Source organism: Corylus avellana, chromosome ca1 (genome assembly GCF_901000735.1).
Source record: "Corylus avellana chromosome ca1, CavTom2PMs-1.0".
Classification (NCBI taxonomy): Eukaryota; Viridiplantae; Streptophyta; class Magnoliopsida; order Fagales; family Betulaceae; genus Corylus; species Corylus avellana.
The window spans coordinates 17154988-17177472 of NC_081541.1; the positions used below are offsets into that span (position 1 = coordinate 17154988).

The window sequence follows — 22485 nt, forward strand, 5'->3', positions numbered from 1 at the left end:
CTTGAAGGTAGGGGATATTTATAGTAGAGGGCGCTATGAACTTCTCTGAAAAGTAGCGGACGTCTGATACTATTGGGGCGTACGTCTGGTACTATTTACACAGCTGTCCAAAGGCTGTAGCGTACGATCCAGGTATTATCCAAGGGGTATTTCAAAAGTAGAGTACGTTTGTATGGTCCCTAGCATATGTCCATATACTATTTGCAGAGTACGACGTACTATTGTCAGCGTACGTCCGGTGATCCCCATACATACGTCCGCACTAAAAACAAAAGCGTACATCCAGCAACCCTAGCGTACTTCCTCTACTATAGACAAGAGCGTACGTCTGGCAACCCTAGCGTACGTCCAGTCCGAAAGTCCAAAATTTCCAAAATGTCTTTCCAGCTGTTCCTAGTGACCTAAAGTCCAATTTAACCCTCTAACTGAGCTTCCTAAGCTTAGTTAATTATTTGGGTCACTGCAGGACGTCATTTCAACAGTGCCACGTCGTCATTGTTGATGACGTGGCACTGTTGACACAGTGCCAACATTAACTTAAGGTTGGCGTTGTGTCACTGTTTGCATGCCGTTGGCTAGGTGGCCAATGATGTGTGAACACATCACCCCTTGGGGCGAGGTGTGTGAACAGTGCCACACGTCGCCCCCTGGGGTTGCATGGGGACTGCGCACGCATGCTCCCTCAATCCCCCCCCCCCCTCCCCTTCTCGATCTTCTCCCTCACCTCACTTCTCCCTCTCCTCTCTTCTTCCTCTCTTCTTCGGCAGCCTCTCACCCTCTTCATAACTCTTCTCTCTAGCCAGTAGTACTCCTCTCTTCGGCGATGTGTGACCTCTCCCCTCCACGCAAGTCCTCTAGGTAATTGAATATAAATAAATTTATCTATTTGTTTTTATTTATTTATCCATATTTATTTATTATTATTTTTTAATTATTATTAGATTTTAGAGTTCATGAACATGCAATGCTATATATATATAATCCGTGTATTTTTTTTTCTGCATGATTTAATTTGGGTTAGAATTATTTTTTATTTCTTTTTGTAGTTTTTTAAGTTGGAATATTATTATTTTGCTTGTTATGAGTGATTTTGATGGCTTGGCTAGAAATGTTATAAGTGATTTTTAAGAGCTTTTTTTTTTTTTTTCTTGTAAGAGTAAATATCAATGTTAAATGCAGCAAATTAATGGCCCAAAACCAATATTAATACTGAGTCTCTCCCACGACAAGGGAGCTAGAGAAACTCTCTGTTCTCCCCTCTTCTGCAGCGTGCAACTTGCAATGCCAGCCTTAGTTATTAATCACGTTAGTGCATGGAATTTGGAAGATAGGAAAATCTAGCATAGATGGGTGTTTTCATGCATGGCACGTGCACTCACTTTTGCGTTGGCCTTATTTATTAATCAACTGATGAATGCACATGAGTACATACATATATAGAATGAACAAAGATTGGCTGCGCAAAAGTTGTTACATTTATTTATCTACTCAATCAAAGTGATTTTTAGTGCATATTCTACCTCATTCAATTTTGAAAAACAGTTTTTTTTTTTTTTTTTTTTTTTCTCCTAATCAAATAAGGGAAAGTGGGTTACAAGGGATCGAACAACAACATCAAAAGGGTGGGCACCCTAACATCAAAGCGCAAACGGAAAATGCAGCAAAGATACATGAAAATATACTAGGAATGGTCCAAAAGGACCAAGCAGTAGCCAATGGTGTTATCCATGGTCCCAAAGAAACCATAAACAAGCCAGGCCTTTTCCTAGGCCGCACAAGGCGGTACTAAAATACATAACTCAGTGAAGAGTCTTACACGGTAAAGACAACAATCACTGTTAAGTGAATGTTGTAGGGATGGCACTGCAGAGAACCGAGACTGAGCGTTTGAAGGTCGAACACCAACAACAAAAGTTTCCTCCACAAGATCAAACCATATCATATCAGGGAAACAATAACACATAGAAAACATAAAAGACAGCAAACAACAACAGAAGTGTTACAAGAAAAAAACCAGCCACTCATAACAGTAGTACTGGCAGAAAAGAGGCGGATGAAGGTTACTGGTTCACACGCGCCAGTAAGTGTACACCATGAGCAGGCGCGTGGGCTGAGGTACAGAGGGCTTCAAGTGACGGCGGATAGCTGGGGAGCCGATGGAGGAGTAGGGCAACAAGGGAGAGTAGATCAGATTTTGAAGAAACCCGATCTATATCCCAAGCAACAACCAATGGCAGCGAGGCTGAGGACGACGGGTTGGACAGGGCAGCAGCATTGTAGTGGTTGAGGGTGGTTGAAGGCGATGATGAACGGTGCTGGTACTGAGGAGCAGCAACCGAACTAAAAGATAGGGAGGAGAACACAAAACCAATAGAAAACCAATAGGAAACCAAGGAAAATGAGGTGGGGGGAGGGGAGGAAGTAAAAGGCAAGGCCTTTCCGTCCTCCCCGGAAAAGCCACACGAGGCAGCGGAGAGAATCCCACTAAGGAGATGGCTAAGGAAAAAACCCTAGGGTTTTTTCAGAGCTTCTCTCTCTATAAAATAGAGATAATAATAAAAGGTTTTGATTTTGAAAAGAGTTGATATTGATAATATCTTGATATTTCATAGAATTCAAGAAAAGAAGAATAATATTGACAAGCCATAGGCCAAACCAGGGGCATGAATCGTCTGGCTAATGCTACAATTCTAGATGACATTCACGTGCCCATATTATCCAACCAAGGTGACCATGATGGCTAATAAGCCATAAATGAGGCCCAAGTCCATAACATTATATATGAAATTTTAACAGACAAGATAGATTGTAAATTTTTTAAAGTTCGATACACTAAATTGAATGTATACAAGTCCATAACATTAAACAGGAAATTTTAACAGAATAAAAAGATTGTATATTTTTTGAAGTTTGATACACTAAATTGAGACTCTTTAAACTTTGGAAGGCGATTGTTAAGTTAAGTTTTCCCAAAATTAAATGTCATATGACTTCAACAAAAAGAGTCCCCTACTTTGACTAGTTGGAAAGGGGGCCTTGTTGTAATACTTAACATTAAAAATTCAATACCATATATTAAAAAAATATTTATAATATAAAGTTAATATCTAAATCTATACCCAAGCACATATTTAAATTTTTATATAAGTAAATTGATGATAGGATAAGATTACAAAAGTGAGTAGATATAATGTTAAAATAAAAATAAAAATAAAAATAAAATAAAAAAACTCCAAGTAAAAGTTTATTTAAATGGCAAACATATATTATAAGAACAAAAGATAGTATTATGTTTTTGTTCTTAGTTTACTAATACTAATATGGTAAGACAAATTAATACACTATATATATATATATATATATATATATAATGGACTCCGCGAGTATGCTGAACCGCCAAGTCCTCGGTCGGCTTTGCCTGATAAGGTCTCGGACGCTTAATTCGAGACACAACTCATGAGCCGAGATAGTCAAGGGCCAAAGGACAAGTCGGTCCTTTTACCGTGAAGATGTATTCATATTATTTTAAGTCAGATGATCTTATCTTACATTTGATAAGATCATATACTTGTTATTAATATGTCAACTATCCCTATATCAATGGGATAGGCCTCCCTTCAAATTAGAAAAGAACATCTATGTCAATCAGGATGCATAACAACTATCATTACCTGAGCTCTGCACATGTAACCGAGTCGTACTCAGACATCTTGACCTAACATCACACGGAAGCTATAGCACTTATCCCTTGATTTTAGGTTACTAAGATTACGGAGTAGCTGACAAACTCCATCCCTCTCTCAAATACATGCACAGTAGATATTAAGGGATAAGGCTCCGATACGTGTGGGAGATCAAACTCCATTCATGCCTATAAATACAAATCACCCATCAATGCTAAGGTAATCATAACTCTTGCTATCTTAGCTTTGTTGTTGCTTACATCTTTTCTCTCTCAAATCACTGACTTAGGCATCGCAGTATCCCCACCGGGGACTCTAATCCTATTGTTTATTCTTGTGTGAAGGCCAGATGCATCCTCGGACATCGCGATAGCACCTGGAGAGTGTGCCACATCCATCCTCAGAATACTGTGCATCAACAGTTTGGCGCCGTCTGTGGGAAACAAGATTTTCATTAGTTCCTGACATCAATCCGAAATGGTGACTACACATGCAACACTTCCTCTGCAGATGGCCGAGTCGAGCTGCCCGGCGCAGCTGCAACACCTATTGACCTTGCCGAGTTCATGAGGCAGATGACTGCCTCCATGGACGCATTGAAGTAGTAGAACGATGATCTTGCTACCAAGCCCACGGCTTCTGAAGGCCGCAATGGCCGAAGGGAGCGTGAGCGAGAGGAAAGGCGGGAGAAGGAGCGCAAAGAAAGGCTTGAGAGGGAGAGATAGGAACTCATCCGCCAAGGCAAGCAGGTCCAGGAAGGTAGTGCAAGTTCGGTTCACGGCAGCCATCATACCACAATCCAGAACGAGGGTCATCATGAGAAATCACGTGCTAAGAATGAAGATCATCACAAAAGATCCCGCGCTGAAAAGTCTCATTCCAAGAGACCTCACCGTGAGAGATCTCATCGTGGGAGATGTCACAGACGGTCTCATCGCGACCGATCTCATTGTGGGAGATCCCACACTTGCCATACCGAGACCGATGTAAGTGCTAAGCTGGGAGATCTGAAGAGGAAATATGTGGAGATGGAAGACAAGATGGCCAACGGGAAAAATGGATTAATGGTAGAAGAGCTGATGGAAAACACAAACCTACCCTTCGCGGATAGGGTGATGAACTTCCCCTTGCCCGATAAGTTCAAAATACCTCATCTAGACAAACATGACGGCAATGGAGACCCTACGGAGCATATGGAAAGCCTTCGAGCACACTTCATCCTGCACAGTACCCCAAATGAGATCTCATGCCGGGCGTTTCCGTTAACTTTGGCAGGAGTAGCCAAAGAGTGGTTCTCAAGACTCCCTGCCAAGTCTGTGGATAACTTTAAATCCTTAGGATGTCTCTTTCTAAGCCAATTTTTGGCTACTCAAAAAAGGAAGAAGAGCCCAGCCTACCTGCTTTCTCTGGTTCAAGGGAAGGATGAGTTCCTAAAAGACTTCATGCTTAGATTTAATAAAGAGAAGTTGACAGTAGAGAGTCCAAGTGAGCAAACGGTACTCGACGCTCTAATGCATGGGGTAAGAGTCGAGGGGCCACTAATGGCCGAGCTAGCAAAGAAGTCTACGATGGTGACTCTTCGTCAGTTTTAAAACAAAGCAGAAGAGTACATCAATCAAGAGGAGACTGTTGCGGCCCTAATAAAGTCCCAAGGAAAGGCGACTCGGCAAAAGGGGGGTAGTGCGAAGGCAGCACCAGTAAGCTCCAGGAAAAAGCAAGAGAAAACCCGAAGCAGGAGGACAAGAAAACCCTCAAACCGAGGAATGATTCTTTGCGGAAATTTAGCAAATTCACCCCATTAAACACTAGTATGACCGAGGTGTTGATGGAGACCAGGAGAGACCCTAACTTCAGATGGCAAACAAGACTAAAGGGTCCCACGTCGAAGTGAGACCCCACCAAGTTTTGCCATTATCATAATGAAGTTGGCCACCTAACCGAGGAGTGTGTATCTCTTCGTCAGGAGATAGAATCCTTCATTAAGAATGGTAAATTGGTAAGATTCCTCGCAGGCGAGAGGGCTAGAGGAAGGAATCCTCAACAACCCCTGTTGGTTGAGGAAAACTGAGAAGCTGCCGAGGGCCGAGACCAGAGGCAAAGGCATGGTAACGTTCCGAGGGATGATCGGTATACCAAACTCTTGCATAATTGGCAAGCTGAACCAAGGAAGGATCGGGATGCGCATCCTTCACCTCAGAATCATGATGTAGTGGGAGAAATTCTCACCATTTCAGGAGGAATAGCTGGTGAAGGAGATTCTAACTCGGCCAGAAAATCCCATGCCAGGAGGGTGCAAACAGAAAAGGTTCTCTTTCTTGAAAGGTCTGCCAAGGCCTTAAAGCGAGGGTCCGTGGTCTTATCGTTCTCTAAAGAAGATGCAAAGGGAGTAATGATGCCCCATGACGTTGCATTGGTGGTAATGGTGACAGTGGCCAACCATGTGCTCCATCGAATTTTAGTGGACAATGGAAGCTCAGTTGACATCCTTTATTGGCCAGTTTTCAAACAAATGAGCATTGATCGCAGTAGGATCAAACCATTTGGTTCTCCCTTAGTCGGGTTTGTGGGAGAGCAAGTCCAACCTATTAGGATTATCTCACTCCCTATAACAGCAGGAACAGCTCCTAGGCAGTCAACTATCATGGTAGATTTCTTGGTGGTCGACCGACCATCTGCTTACAACGCAATAATCGGTCGGCTAGCCTTGAATAAGTTGAAAGCTGTAACTTCAACCTACCACTTGAAGATGAAGTTCCCGACAGAACAAGGAGTCGGAGAGGTCAAGCGTGATTAGACTGCAGCAAGGAAGTGTTACATCACTTCCTTAAAGAAGCCTTCAGAAGCTAAACCTTTAACGGTTAGCATCGTGAGAAGCAGAAAGGAAGGTGAACCGAAGGGCAAACCTGCCGAGCTGCTAGAAGATGTGAGGGTAGCAAACAGCAAAGTTGTGAAGGTGGGAAGTGGAGAATGTGTGTAGACTTCACCGACCTTAACAAAGCTTGTACGAAAGATAGCTTTCCTCTGCCCCACATTGATGCATTGGTCGACTCAACATCTGGGTATGGTTTGCTTAGTTTTATGGATGCCTTTTCTGGTTACAACCAAATATACATGCACTCGGAAGATAGAGAAAAGACTGGGTTTATTACTGACCGAGGCCAGTACTATTATAAAGTCATCCCCTTCGGTCTAAAGAATGCAAGGGCAACGCACTAGAGATTGGTAAACAAGATGTTCCGAGAGCAGATTGGACGAAACATGGAAGTTTATGTGGATGACATGCTAGTCAAAAGCATGTTACCACAAAACTACACAGCTGACCTGCATGAAACGTTTAAAATGTTGAAAAGGTATGGAATGAAGCTGAATCCTGCGAAGTGTGCATTTGGCGTATCCTCTGAAAAATTCCTCGACTCTATATAGTGTCGAACCAAGGAATTAAAGCTAATCCAGAAAAGATCCAAGTGGTTTTGGATATGCAGTCTCCAAAGAATACGAAGCAGCTCCAACAGTTAATAGGTAGGATAACAGCATTTAATCGATTCATTTCTTGGTCAACCGACAAGTGCCTGCCATTCTTCAAAATCTTAAGAAAGGCCTTCGAATGGTCTGAGGAGTGTGAAGAAGCCTTTGGGGAGCTGAAGAAATATTTAGTCAACCCACCTTTGCTGAGTCGAACAGTCCCTGGAGAAGCATTGTTTCTGTACTTGGCTGTCTCTCCAACGGTAGTAAGTACAACCCTTATATGAGAAGAAGAGGGGGTGCAGAAGCCTGTATACTTTATTAGCCTAGCATTGAAAGGGGCCGATGAGAGATATCCCCAAATGGAAAAGGTTGCCTTCGCTTTTACCATAGCATCGAGGAAACTTCGGCCATACTTTCAAGCTCACACGATAAGGGTTCTCACCAAATACCCTCTGAAAAAAGTGCTTCGTAAGCTAGATTTATCGGGAAGATTGGCTAACTGGGCAATCGACCTTGGAGAGTTTGACATTAAATTCCTCACTCAGAACTCCATCAAGGGTTAGGCAATGGCAGAATTCACTAATCTGCCAGATGCAGAACAATAGCCAAAGGACGAGACTTGGGTAGTTTATGTGGATGGGTCATCCACAAGAAGGCATAGGGGAGCTGGAGTGATACTAATCACCCTAGAAGGTGAAGAGCTTCACAATTCCATAAGGTTGGAGTTCAAAACTACCAACAATGAAGCTGAATATGAGGCCATGATAGCTGGACTCGGCTTGGCCCGAGAGATGGGAGCCGAGTTTATTAAGCTATGAAGCGACTCTCAAGTGATTGTCGGACATATCCAAGGGGAGTTTGAAGCCAAGGGGGACAAGATGAAGCTGTACTTATCAAAAGTACAAGACTTGCAGAATTCTTTCAAAAAGTTCTGCATTGTAAAAATCCCAAGGGAAGAAAACGCAAGAGCGGACCATCTCGCTCAGATATCATCGACAGGGGAGCTCATGGGAGAATCTGAAGCAATAGTCCAAACTCTATCCCAACCTACCATAACCGAGGTGGTCTCAGTCTCAACAACAAAGGCAGCACCAGATTGGCAGAAGGAAGTGGTGGACTATCTGGAGAGAGGAATTCTCCCATCAAGAAAGAAGTTAGCTATCCAGCTAAGGAAAAAGGCTGCTAGATTTACCATGGTAAATGGGACCTTATACAAACGAGGTTTCATGTTACCACTTCTGAAGTGCGTCTCCAAAGAAGAAGGTAATTATATCCTTCACAAAATTCATGAAGGTATCTGTGGGAGTCATTCAGGCGCAAGAATGTTGGCACATAAGGTAGTTTGAGCAGGCTTTTATTGGCCTAACATTACTTAGGACTCGGTGGAAATGGTCAGAAATTGTGACAAATGCCAACGTTTCGCTAACATTACTAAGCAACCCTCAGAGGAGTTAAGCTCGGTCTCCTCACCATGGCCTTTCTCGCAATGGGGGGTAGACATAGTAGGACCATTACCTCGAGGAAAGGGGGGTGTTCGGTTTGTAGTAGTAGCTATGGATTATTTCACAAAGTGGGTAGAAATGGAGGCCTTAGCGAATATAACAACTAAGAGCATAGAAAACGTTTTATGGAAGAATGTCATATGCCGTTATGGAATTCCACATGCATTTGTCATACACAATGGAAAGCAATTTGACTGCTATTCATTCAGAGAATGGTGTGTTAAACTCCATATAAGGAACTACTTCTCGTCCCCTGGGCACCCCCAGGCTAACGGGCAAGTAGAAATCACCATCAAGACAATCTTCAAACTTTTGAAGAAGAAACTTGGTGAGTGAAAGGGAGATTGGGCTGAAGATCTTTCGGAGGTGCTGTGGGCATATCGAACTACAAGAAGAACTCCTACCGAGGAGACTCCCTATGCTTTGGCTTTCGGAACCGAGACGGTTATTCCTACCAAAGTGGGCTCGGGCAGTTTCAGAGTAGAAACCTTTTGGCCTAAAACTAATGATGAAGGCTTACAACTACATTTGGATTTGCTACAGGAGAAATGAGACCAAGCCCAAGTATCCATGTCAGCATACCAAGCAAGAGTAGCTCGGTATTTCAACAGGAGCGTCAAGCATCGAAGCTTCAAAGTTGGAGATCTAGTCTTGCAAAAAGTCACCATCGCCACCAAAGATCCAACAGAGGGCAAGTTAGCTCCCAATTGGGAAGGACCTTACAAGGTGATCGATTACCGAAGAGCGGGAGCATACTACCTTGAGGACCTCGAAGGAAAGCCACTCCCTAGGCCATGCAACGCCGAGCATCTTAAAAAGTATTTTGTCTAAGTTGTTGTAATTTCACAAAGGAGATTTATTTTGTCTCTTTCTTATTTGTTTTATAAGTTTTATCTCACCAAATAAAAATCTCCTGAAGTTACATTGGCATTCAAAGTTTTAATACAGTCGAAGAGACTATAACTCATCCTCTTAACTATCCTCTCGGACAGGTCTCTGAAGGTAGTTAGAGGAAACACAGTCGAAGAGACTATAACTCATCCTCTTAACTAACCTCTCGAACGGGTCTTCCGAAGATAGTTAGAGGAAACACAGTCGAAGAGACTATAACTCATCCTCGTAACTAACCTCTCGGACAGGTCTCCAAAGGTAGTTAGAGGAAACACAGTCGAAGAGACTATAACTTATCCTCGTAACTAACCTCTCGAATAGGTTTCCAAAGGTAGTTAGAGGAAACACACTCGAAGAGACTATAACTCACCCCGTAACAACCTCTCGGACAGGTCTTCCGAAGGTAGTTAGAGGAAACATAGTCGAAAAGACTATAACTCATCTCCAACTAACCCCTCGGACAGGTATCCGAGGGGAATTAGAGGAAATCCTCTCAACTAAATCCTTGGATAGGTATTCCGAAGGAAGTCAGAGGGAAACCACTAATCCTCAACCAACCTTGGACAGGTATTCCGAAAAGGTTAATTAAATCACGGATCTTTTCAACTTTGAGTTGTCTTAAAAAAGGGTTACAAAGTGAACATCAAAAATCAAAACTTGGTTTAAAACTGATTATCGTTTTTTTAAGTTTTCTTCTAATTTCATATGATAGTAAGATTGTATAAAAAATTATCTATTGCAAAGAAACAAAGTCTTTCATTAATATCTGCAAGATATACAATTGATGAAATTTACAGTTAATCCCCCTTTGGGTCAACTGGCTTAGGGGCCTCAGCAGTGACAGGTGCATCAGTAGGACCTTGGGCTCCGCAGCTTGATCATTGCCCGAGGACTTGTCTTCATCTTTTGGTGTATAGCCAAACTCGAAGATCCCCTTGGTGTCGAGCATTTACTCCTGCCCGAGCAAGATGATATGGTCAAAGGCCTCATAAGTAAAAGGAAGCTCATCAGCCTCTACTGTGTTAAGGTCCACAAGACAGGAAGGATCCTTGGCCCAAGATCAGAAGGTTTCAAAGCCAACTGAGATCCCGTCCAACCAAGCATTGTCGCGCGTCCAGGAGGCATAAGACAACTACTTTCTGTAGTTGCGGGCTCGATCATCGGCTTCCTTCAATTGAAACTCGGCTGTCTTAAACTTCTCTTTGTAAAAGTTCCTCCTCTCCTCGGCCACCATCCGAGCAGAGCAAGCCTCCTCAACCACCGCCCTCTAGACATCCCTCTCGGCTTGGGCTTTTCTGGATTGTCCCAAAACCTCAGCTAGCCTCTCTTCAAGTTGGTTCTAGTCCTCCTTTATTATAGAGTTCTCTTCTTGGAGCCGACCATTCTCAGCCCGAAGAGTCTCCAGCTCAGCAGACAGATCTGAGAGCTTCTTATCCGCTGCAGTCCAAGCAGCTTCAGCCTCAGCAGCTTCGGTCTGAATCAAAGATTGCTGCTGGCTGACAGCTAGCAATTCCATATCCTGTTGGGAGATGACTCCCCTCTGCCTCACATTCTCGGCCTTAGACTCTGCAAGCTTAACTTTTAAGGTTTCAAACTCATCGGCCGAGTTCTGCATGAATTTCTTGAAGTTGCAGTACAGGAACAATGATCTCATCATGCTCTGAAACAAAGAGAAGAGTTAGAATACACAAAACACTGCAAAACAATTAAAAGAACTCTGCAATGCCTTGGGCAGTATGATCACGCTGGCTAGTCAACTGATCATGGGGGACCAAAGCCACCAAAGCAGGGAAGGGGTTCCCCGTGAGGTCGCCCCCAAGCTTAGTAAGGGGGTAGCCAACCGACCATTTGACGCTGGGGGGTTGCACCCTAGACTCGCTCGAAGTAGTGTCACCATGAGCTCCAGATTCCCAAGCATCAGGAATAGTCATAGCCTGAGAACCAGTCGGACAAGGCGCATGTGAGCCAGCATCGGCCTGCACCTCATCATGTGCCTCGGTAACCAAGGGTCTCACCGACGCTGCCACAGGAGCCACAGCGTCGGTGAGACCTCTCAACAGCTGCAACCTCGGGCCTCTCATCCTCATTCCCCATCGAAGAGTCCGAATACGCCATCACCTCAATCCCCTCCAAAATACGTTTGATATTTGGGCCTGAGTAGACTGGAGTAACCGACTCTATAGCAATCACAGGAGTCGGGACATCGATGGGCTCGGCTAAGGGGATCGCCAAAGGTGGAGCAGCAGAGATGGGCCAACGATATGCACTAGCCAGATGAATAACAGGCTTCAGGCCACCTTTCTTCGGGCAGCCAGGAGTTGGGCAACCTTTTGTTTACCCGCCTCAATAGGATCTTGGGGCCTGTCAGTTTGGCCACCTTAGCTTTCTTGAGTATTGGCTGCTCAACTTCCTCAGGCTCATTAACGAGCCTTAAGGCAGGAGTCTTCAAGGGTTCACCTACCGGACGCTTGCCTTTCTTCTTCATAGGCGTCCTCTTCACATCCCTCTTAATCAGCCTCACTATAGACTCAACCCCATCCAAACGGGGTCTCTTCACAGACTCGGGTGCCACATCCTCCGTAGCAAGAATTGGCCTCTTCACGGCCTCGGGCGCCATACCCTTGTCAGACGCAACTTCGGGCGTCACATCTCTCGGTCTCTTCGGTCTAGTAAGACCGACCCCAGGAAAATATAGATAATGGTTCAACTTGGCCATAGTGACCAAGGTCTTGAACAGAATGGCACTCTCATGTGCTCAAGCCCAGGCCGTGACCGTGTTCACTCGAGTGTGCTCCTCTAAAGACAACACCAACTCGAGACCAGCACCATCTACTAGAACGCTAGTTTCCTGAGGAACTCTCGGACCTCCTACCTTCTCCGAAGGTGCAAACTCCCATTGTCCTTGAGCAAAGAAGAATTTCTTCTTCCATGCTCAGTTGCTAGTGAAAGTTTTCTCAAACTTTACCAATTTCCTTTGTTGGGCTTGGAAATTGTAAAGCGAGTCATTGTTAGGGTTCCTCGTGAACCTGTACACCGACAAGAACTCCTTGACAGTAAGGAATTACTCTTCCCCTAAAGTTGTCGGCCACAGAATTACGTAGCCAAAGAAAGTCCTCCAAGCATTGGGGATAATCTGATGAGGAGCCACGTTTAAATGGCTTAGTAAATCCCGAATGAGCCACGGGAATGGTAGCCTGAGACCTGCACGGAACATCTCCTCGTACAGGCAGGCCTTGTGCTCCTCGGTGCTCACTATGGCACCTTTCTGCTCATCATCAAACCGAAGTTTCACTGTCTTCGGTATATAGCAGTCCAGCCTGACTCGCCTCTCATCCTTTGATGACAAGACAGTCTTCCACATGGCAGGGTAAGAACCTCCGCCGTTCGAGTTTGAACCTCCTCCGTCACCCATGAGAAATAAAAATTCCGGGTATAACGACCAAGGAATACGAGGGTGAAGGTTGTGGATTAACAGATGGGTAACAGACAAATGAAGGTGATCAACTGCAGGTTCAATGAACGGCAGCAACAGATCCAAATACTTGAGCACTGGACTGTCAGGATGAACGAATTGCTCACACAGGGGAAGAAAAAGGGTTCGATTGACCGAAACCCTAAACAATACTACTCTAAGAAAGTAATATTGAGGAAAGAAATCAGAGTGAAAACAAGCCAATTGGGGGGTTGGAAAGGTTGTAGAGCCTTCACAAGCAACAATGACGTCTCAGAAAACCAGACAAAAGTAGAAAATGGAAAAGGAGAAAACAAACCCTTTTTATAGTGTGTCTAAGAAGGTGAAGAGGCCTGAGAAGGTGAAGAGGCATCGGCACTCGAAACCCTAGACGACACTTGGGAAACACATGCATTAAATGCCGCAGCATGCGCGTCTTATAACCTGCTAATGATGATGCGTGGTAGCTGAAAGTACAACCATACTGATGTCGACACGTGGATGCATACTTAGCCATTTGAATCGATAGGTAGGTGAACCGACTGATCCTCGATTAAATCAACCGTCTGGGCAAAAATCAAAGGGAAAAACTCCCGCCAAAACCTAAAGTTCAAAATTTGGGTTTTCGCCTCGGAAGCCTCGGACATATAGCTTCCAGGAGTCGGACATCGGAAGGCTGATCCATTCTTAAAGAACACAAAAATTTTCATAGTCATCCAGACCAGGAAATTGGAGGGTAATTGTTGGGTCATGGATCAATTTCATAAAGCCCAACGGGCCCTGAACCCAAGATTCCACGAGTATGCAGAACTACCAAGTCCTCAGTCGGCTTAGCCCGATGAGGTCTCGGACACCTAGTACGAGACACAACTCATGGGCCAAGATAGTCAAGGGCTGAAGGACAAGTCGGTCATTTTACTGTGGAGATGTATTCATATTATTTTAAGTCAGATGATCTTATCTTACGTTTGATAAGATCATATACTTGTTATTAATATGTCAACTATCCCTATATCAATGGGATAGGCCTCCTTTCAAATTAGAAAAGAACATCTATGTCAATCAGGATGCATAACAGTTGTCAGTACCTGAGCTGTGCACATGTAACCAAGTCCTACTCGGACATCCTGACCTAACGTCACACGAAAGCTGTAGCACTTATCCCGTGATCTTAGGTTACTAAGATCATGGAGTAGCTAACAAACTCCATCCCTCTCTCCAATACTTGCACAACAGATATTAAGGGATAAGGCTCCGAGACGTGTGGGAGATCAAACTCCTTTCATGCCTCTAAATACAAATCACCTATCAGTGCTACAGGAATCGCAGCTCTTGCTATCTCAGCTTTGTTGTTGCTTACATCTTTTCTCTCTCAATTCACTGACTTAGGCATCGGAGTATCCCCACTGAGAGACCACCGGGAACACTAATCCTATTGTTTATTCTTGTGTGAAGGCCTGACGCATCCTCGGACATCGAGATATCACCTAGAGAGCATGCCACGTCCATGTGCATCAACATTTATTTTTATGTTTTCTGATGAATAATGTTTATTGATATGTTTACCTAGATGAAATTACTAACAATGTTTTATTTCTAAAGCCATAATCGACTTCTTATCTACTTCAACTTCACATTCAAGAACTGAACTTTCAACCATTCTAATCCAAAGATTGTCTTTTTAAGTCCCTTTTAATTCCTACAATTTTCTAAACTGAAAATCTTCAATCTGTTGTTGCTATACCGTACCTCATCAGATGATGAAACTCAAAGTGATTAGTCAGAAGCCCTAAACTCAAGATACATGTAACATACAATATTTGCTGTAAACTCAACACATCTTCAGTTAAACAATTCAACAACCCATATGTCCATTAGTTATGCACACAAAATGAAGATGCCAACATAATTTCATGGCAAAACAATTCAAAACATATAGTCTGATTGCACATGCTTTTAAGTTAATTAGCTAAGAGATCGATATATATTATTTAATGCACCATTCCTCAAACATCGATCAAGAGAAATTTGATATGATTCTTAAAACAATTTGTCACTCCCAAAATGATTTTTCTGGGTTAAGCAGGTTGTTGCCTTCTCAATAATTCAAATTCGAATTGAACTTACTTAAAAATTAACGTTTTCCAAGTGGGACTCTTGTAGAGTTTATATATATATATATATATATATATATATATATATATATATGGTGATAGTTGTGCCAAGAGAGCAACTATTTTTCATGTCTTATTTTCCGTTTCCACTTCTCTTTTCTTCTTCTTCTTCTTCTTCTTCATTTTTCCTTTGGTAAGTTACAAGCACCGATTGGAAATGACAGTTCTGTTGGTTTCAGAACTGATTGGATGTGCCAACATTCATCTCGTTGCCAACATCCGCTTATGACTTAGCATTATTCTTGATTCAACTTTTTTGATGCATAGAATATTGTAATGAATAATAGAAAAGAAAAACTAATTTTTTTTTTTTTCCTCCAATTTTGGGTGTATGGCTGTGTAAGTGACTTCATTGGAGTATTAATCGATCGGTTTATCTCTTTCCTCAGTTTCCTGATTTCTTATCTATTTTCAATTTTATTTTTTTGGCTAGAAAAAGAAACATTAATTTTTTTTTTAAAAAAAAATAGTACTTGGCAGAATGATATCTTCTCTCAAAATCCTACCTATTTCTAAAAGCAAATCAGTCATTCTAAAACTGATATAAAGCATCAGCTAGTCAATTTGTTTCCGAGTAAATGTGTTTTTTTGAAACTTTGCAAATCATTTATGACTAACATTAACTCTGTCAAGAACCAAATGTGGGGAATATGAAAGTATGCCTCTAGATAACATTTATGGTCTTGAAAACATTTTGTTGTATACCATTTGGTTATGCCTTTCTCTCCAATTAATACTCTGCACAGTTGCGGGAGGTGTTAAGCTCAAGACAGTAGGCTTGGCTCCTAAGTCAACATACCATATTTTTTTAGAATCCTGAATAAAACTTATGCTAACAAATACATTATCTAATGAAAAAGATACCCATGAATCAAATCTAATACAAATGAATAGAGTGGTAAACAAGAGTAGCAAATACACTTGTGTTAAACAATGCATCATAGTCTCCATAACACTCTAGACCATAAAAGATGATACTAAACAAGAATTATGAGATAAACAAAAAAACTAAAATTTCATATATACAATATACATACGCTAGACACATAATTAATGGCTTTATAATTGACATACACAACATTTATTGTAAATGTATAAGTTCTGCAAACTGTATGCTACTCAGCCTAGCAACAAACACTTCATAATTGAGTTTCATTCCCTCATGCATGCAACCATATGCATTTCTTGGTTCCTTAGTTGCCTTAGTGAAACTGCATGTAAAGGCTTGGCTATTGATTTCTTTGGAGAAAGAAATTCTTGAGTCACGCATTGCATTGTAGGCCGAGACTTTGGTTTGGTGTGTATGCATGCAAATGCTATTGTAGCAATGAGGAAAATATCTTGTGCAACCAGATGATTGGGAGGTGGCAAACGTTGGTCTAATATTTCATGTAACATCATATTCTGAGAAGAAGTTGAGGATAATGAAGTCATAAATTCCGTTGGATGTATTCCCATTAATATTTCAAGTGCCACAACTCCAAAGCTATAAACATCGCACTTTTCAGTAACTTTCATGGTATAGGCCAACTCTGCATATATAAAAAACAAGAAAAACAAAATTATAAGAAAACAAGAAAAATTAAAAACGAAAAAGAGTTTCTTTTCATTTTGTTCTTTTTCCTTTTTTTTTTTTCTTTTGTATATTTTGAACGCAAAGAAGTTGGTCAAAACTTGTCATTGCAGTCAATAGTGAAAGTGGTTGTTTGCGATCATGCATGAATAGTAAATTACAAGGTAACAAATATTGGGAAATACATTTGTTTTATGTGGCTAAATATACCTTTTAGAACAATAGGCTGCACTTAATGAATAAATAAATGTATAAAGGTATAACTTATAGTAAAAAAAGATATTAGTTCACCTGGGGCAACGTAACCGTAAGTGCCGACAACTAACGTTTGATTGGACGAATCAGGATCAAGAAGTTTAGCTGTGCCAAAGTCAGAGACAAAAGCCTCTAGTTTATTGTTCAATAGAATATTGTTGCTTGTTATATCTCGATGAACAATTGCTGGAATGCATTCATGATGCAGGTAAGATAAAGCGTGGGCAGTGCCTTTGATGATGTTTACTCTCTTGCTCCAATCCAATTCCATAGCTTCAACATCGCTATTTAGGATACAAAATAGGCTTCCCCTTTCCATGTACTCGTAAACCAAAAACATGCATCACTTATGCAAACAGAATCCATGAAGTTTTATGATGTTTCGATGACGAATCTCTGTTAACACTTTTACCTCATTTCTAAAACTCATATCAAAAGTCGGGTTCTCAGCCTCCAGCCGATGAAGTTTCTTCAAGGCAATCACTTTTCCACCAGGCAATTTTGCTTTGTAAACGCTACCGTAACCACCTGTTCCAATACAATATTTTAGATCAAAATCCTCGGTTGCTTCAATGATGTCTTCATATGCAATATGTCCATCATAATTCCATATCGAGAACAAATTTCCATTCTTTGTTTCTGTTGACTCAAATTGGGTTTCCTTGACCATGCATTGACATAGGAGAAAGCCCCCAAGAACTAAGAATCCAAGGGAAATGGCGATTGTAACGAAAATTTTCACTTTTGTTACAGTTGATTTGTTACTTGTTGGAGCGCAAGGAGGGAAACCCATGGTGCCACCGCACAAATATTTGTTGCCAATTAATGTGTCGGGTGTATGGTACTGATCAAAATCTGTTGGAATCGGACCTATCAAAGAATTGTATGACAAGTTGACTATTTTAATAGAAACATAACTATTGGGAACATTGCCGATAAGATTATTGTAGCTGATATCCAAGCTCCGTAACATGACAATAGTCCCAAGTTCAACAGGTGGTTCTCCACTCATAAAGTTATGACTAAGGTCAAGAGAATTCAATGAATGAAGGTTGCCGGTTTGAGTGGGGATATGGCCAATTAGATTGTTATGAGCAAGATTCAGATCGGACAAACTATTCAAGGTCCCTATTTCTACTGGGATATGGCCTGTGAGATTGTTATAACCAAGATACAAAGTAGACAAATTCTTCAGGTTTCTTATTTCTAGGGGAATGGAACCATTGATTTGATTGGCATCAAGATACAAAGATTGCAAATTAGTTAAATGACCTATAGTTGAAGGGATTTGACCATCGATTTGATTGGAACCAAGATCAAAAGATATCAAATTGGTTAAATGACCTATAGTTGAAGGGATTTGGCCATTGAGGCTATTATTCCAGAGTGACAAGTAAATCAAATTCTTCATGTTTCCTATTTCTGGGGGAATGGAACCATTAATTTGATTGAATAAAAGATACAGCTCTTCAAAATTAGTTAAATTACCCAAAGTGGAAGGGATTGGACCGGTGAGCATGTTACGACGTAGGCTTAACATGACCAAATTCCTTAGGTTTCCTATTTCTGACGGTATGAAACCGTTGATTTGATTATCATCCAAAACGACATGGGTAAGACAGATTAGAGGTGAAAGAGAGGCAGGGATTGGTCCATTGATTTGATTAGAATAAACGTTAAACACCACTAATTGGGTAAGGTTTGTGAGTGAAAGAGGCAATGCACCTGTTAGACTATTATAAGACAAATCAAGGTAGGTGAGTTTCGATAGTGTACCTATCTCAATTGGGATACTCCCCCGAAGTCCAGTTTTGTGAAGATCAAGGCGGACTAAATTTGGAAAAGAAGAGAGGTTGAGTTTTGACATCACTCCCAAATTGAAAGCAACTCCAATCTCTGTGATGCTTCCACCTGCATTGCAAGTAATACCAGGCCACTCGCAATGACCAGAGGCATTGCTGGTTTTGGCCCTTCCCCACCACCCACTATCCAACAGAGCCTTTCCTTCTAGTTGTAGTGCTGATGGTTCAGATGCCTCCACAAATTGAGCTGGAGTATCCAAATAGGTTCCATAGAAGAAGATAGAGGTAGCCCATGTAATGAGGACCATGGAAATGGAAAGGGAGGGTGCCATGTACGTTTACAAGTGTATGAATGATATGATGAGGATTTTGTCAAGTTTAATAAGAAATATAAAGAGGGAATATTGGGAGTGAATTATTATTTAGTGTTGACGTTGAATGTTTTTGACACAGAGAGTTGGCGTGCAGACGTGTGGACCGGGAGTGAACATTTCGGCATTGTGGTTGTCGGTGGAATGGATGACAATTAGTCTTGGCGGGAGAGTTTTTATGTGTAAATCTTGTTTTGTTTTGTTTTGGACAGCTTTATCCTTCCTCTTTAAAAGTTGAGAAACTTTCATGTCCCTTCGTTCCTTTTATATCTTCAGCACGACAAGGGAGGTATTGAACCGGCCTCTGTTCTCCCCTGTTGTATACTATTTGAACAGAGCACCAGTTCTCTTGGCGTGCTCCAACTTATAAGGTAAAATTGGAAACTCAACATTTAGACATTAATTGTCGTTGTCGGTGGATTAATTGGATGACAATCAGTCATCCAATTATCTCTTTAGCCATGTAATAATAATAAAAATAATTACAATTAATAATAATTAATTGTCGTTGACGTTGAATGTACGTGATGCTCATGAGTAGAACCTATTTTTCTTATTGACCGCTTCCATGAGTGATTATAGATACTAAAATTTAATGGCCAGGATCCCATCATTCAACAATTAATCAACCGCATTCAAGTAATTAAACAAACATTGCCGTGTTTGAAATTAAAGTGCATGCATGATTGATTGCTATATATCTTCATCACACTCTTTAATGAGAATGAGGGGCCTTTGATTTCCACCAACTCATCTTCCAAATAATTTCCTCGGTGGATTAATTGGATGACACTTGCTGCGGAGCTTTCACTTCGAGTCAAGGCTAACTGTTGAAGAATCCAACCAGCGGGAGAGTTATTATTATTATATTTTTTTCTTTTTTTTTTTATGTCGGGAACCTCTCTCCAAGGCAGGGCTGATTTTTCAGCTGAGAGTGTGGCCCAATGAGATTGTTTGCACCTATGAGATGTTGAACCTTGGACCTTGAAGGGAGCAAACCTTAAGACCAATGCCTCCACCACTTGGACCAACTCCTTGGAATTAGTCCTCAAGTTATTATTATTATTAATAATAATAATAATAATAATAATAATAAAAAAAAAAAAAAAAAAGAGGAAAAAATTATCAAAATGAAAACGTGGATTAATCAATAATAAAAAATGAACAAAGTCACCAAAACCCAACCAACCACAATGTATCATATTCCAGCAATAATACTAGAATGTATTATTGTTTTTGGTTTGTTGTTGGGGAACTTAACCCTTTTTCGGTTTTTTTATTTCTTATACCCTATTCTTATTTGCTTTGAAAAAAAAAAAAAAAAAAAAAAATTCTTTTTCAGTAATTGAACTTTCTCATCTGCATGAATTAGAGAGAAAGAAAACTGAAGTCTACAAAAGAGTGTTGACGTGTTGTGTTCTTTCTCTTTTGAGAATGAGTGCAAACGTGAGTCAGGAGAATCTTTTGAGAATGAGGAGGGACACTTTTATAGTAAAACAAAGACTTTAATTAAATTCACACCTTTCTATGCTTGTGTTTCATATTGAATATTTTGAGGAAAATCCAGGCCTCTAGCTAGCACGCATGCAGTATACAATGCAATTTTATATATCATGGCCAATGCTTGAATTTTTGTAATTGTTTATTTATTCTTTTATAACAAACAATAAATAATGGTATTTTGAGAATTTTTAAAACATCTAATGGAAAATTCTAATGGAGAGTAATGTCAAAACGCGTGGAAGTTCAATAAAATTTTGTGAAATTTCTCCTTTATTTTATTTTATTTTTAGATGAATAAGTTCGAAACATTTAAGAGTTTTTTTAACTTCAATTTAAGGAGGGGTGAGATTGTAAATTTTTAAAAATTTAATTAATACACTAAACTAAAAGTTTTTTTTTTTTTTTTTTTTTTAACTTTGTGGAGGAGATTGCAAAAGGGATAAAAATTAATTTGAATTAAGTAAAGTTTCCCAAAAATTGAATGTCATATTACTTCAGCAAAAAGAGTCCTCATAATTTCCAATCCCAGGAGATAGAAATCATCCGTGCACTACACTATTTAATTCCAATTATCATCCATTTTCCTTGAGCAGATGATAAGATCGAACTGTGAGGGTGATGGAATGCGTGATTATAGCAATGATCGTAAAGGGAAAAGGATACTTGATACTACTCCACTTAAGGTAGGAGCCACCGATGGAATGCCTTTAAGTTAATTAATTAGCGAAGAGATATTGGATATATATATATATCCTTTAATGGACCATTCCTCAAACATCAAGTGAAAGTTGATATGATTCTTAAGACAATTTTTCACTCTCAAAATGGTTGTTGTGGGTTAAGCAGGTTGTTGCCTGCCCAATAATTCAAATTCGAATCAAACTTACTGAAAATTACCGTTTTCCAAGTGTGGGACTCTTTTAGAGTTCTGATATATGGTGATAGTCATTGCCAAGAGCAAAATTAGATGTTATTAATGTTAAACCAATTCATATCTTATTTTTCTTTTCCATATTATAGATAGAAGATTCTTAACAATATTGATCCTTCAGAGAATGAAAGTGGCAAGGGTGCATGGGTCAATTAGTTCAGCCCAAAATCAATATCACAACTCTATACACAATTAGTTTATGCATGATCTTCAAGTTTTGATATATATGGCATCTTCAGTAAACATAAATTCTAGCAATATATGCAGATACCTCACAACTTTTTTCCAAGGCAAGCTTCTCATATTCATGCTTTAACCGCCTTATTTCACCTTCCAATATCTTAGAACGCCGCTCTTCTCCCTGCATATCACTGCCGTTTCTCAGAGAAAGATCCTGTGAAAATTAAAATCTATCAATAACATTAAAATGAAAATACAAAACATATTTCAGCGAAATTGTGATTCGTCATTGCCATTTGTCGGGGCCATAATATAAGAAATAATATTTTTATAAGAAATAATATAGTTTAATAAGAAAGATAAAGAGGGGGCAGAGACTTGGCGTGCAGGCGTGTGGACCGGGAGTGAACATTTCGGCATTGTGGTTGTCGGTGGAATGGATGACAATTAGTCTTGGCGGGAGAGTTTTTATGTGTAAATTTGGTTTTGTTTTGGACTGTTTTATCCTTCCTCTTTCAAAGTTGAGAAACTTTCATGTTCCTTCGTTCCTTTTTATGTCTTTGGGTTGGAGTGCATAATCATGATTTTTTGAGTGGGAGACCCGAACTATGTAAATAAATAAATACACACATAGAGGTATATAGTTTCTCTATATGTGTGTGCACACGCACGTGCGTTAGGTCAACAGATCCATGGGCACTCTT

At 40.6% G+C, this 22485-nt stretch overlaps 1 pseudogene; it reads right to left on the minus strand.

Moving 5' to 3' along the window:
• Positions 1-12602: 12602 nt before the first annotated feature.
• LOC132163384 (probable leucine-rich repeat receptor-like protein kinase At1g35710) lies at positions 12603-19128 on the minus strand (annotated as a pseudogene).
• Positions 19129-22485: the final 3357 nt, after the last annotated feature.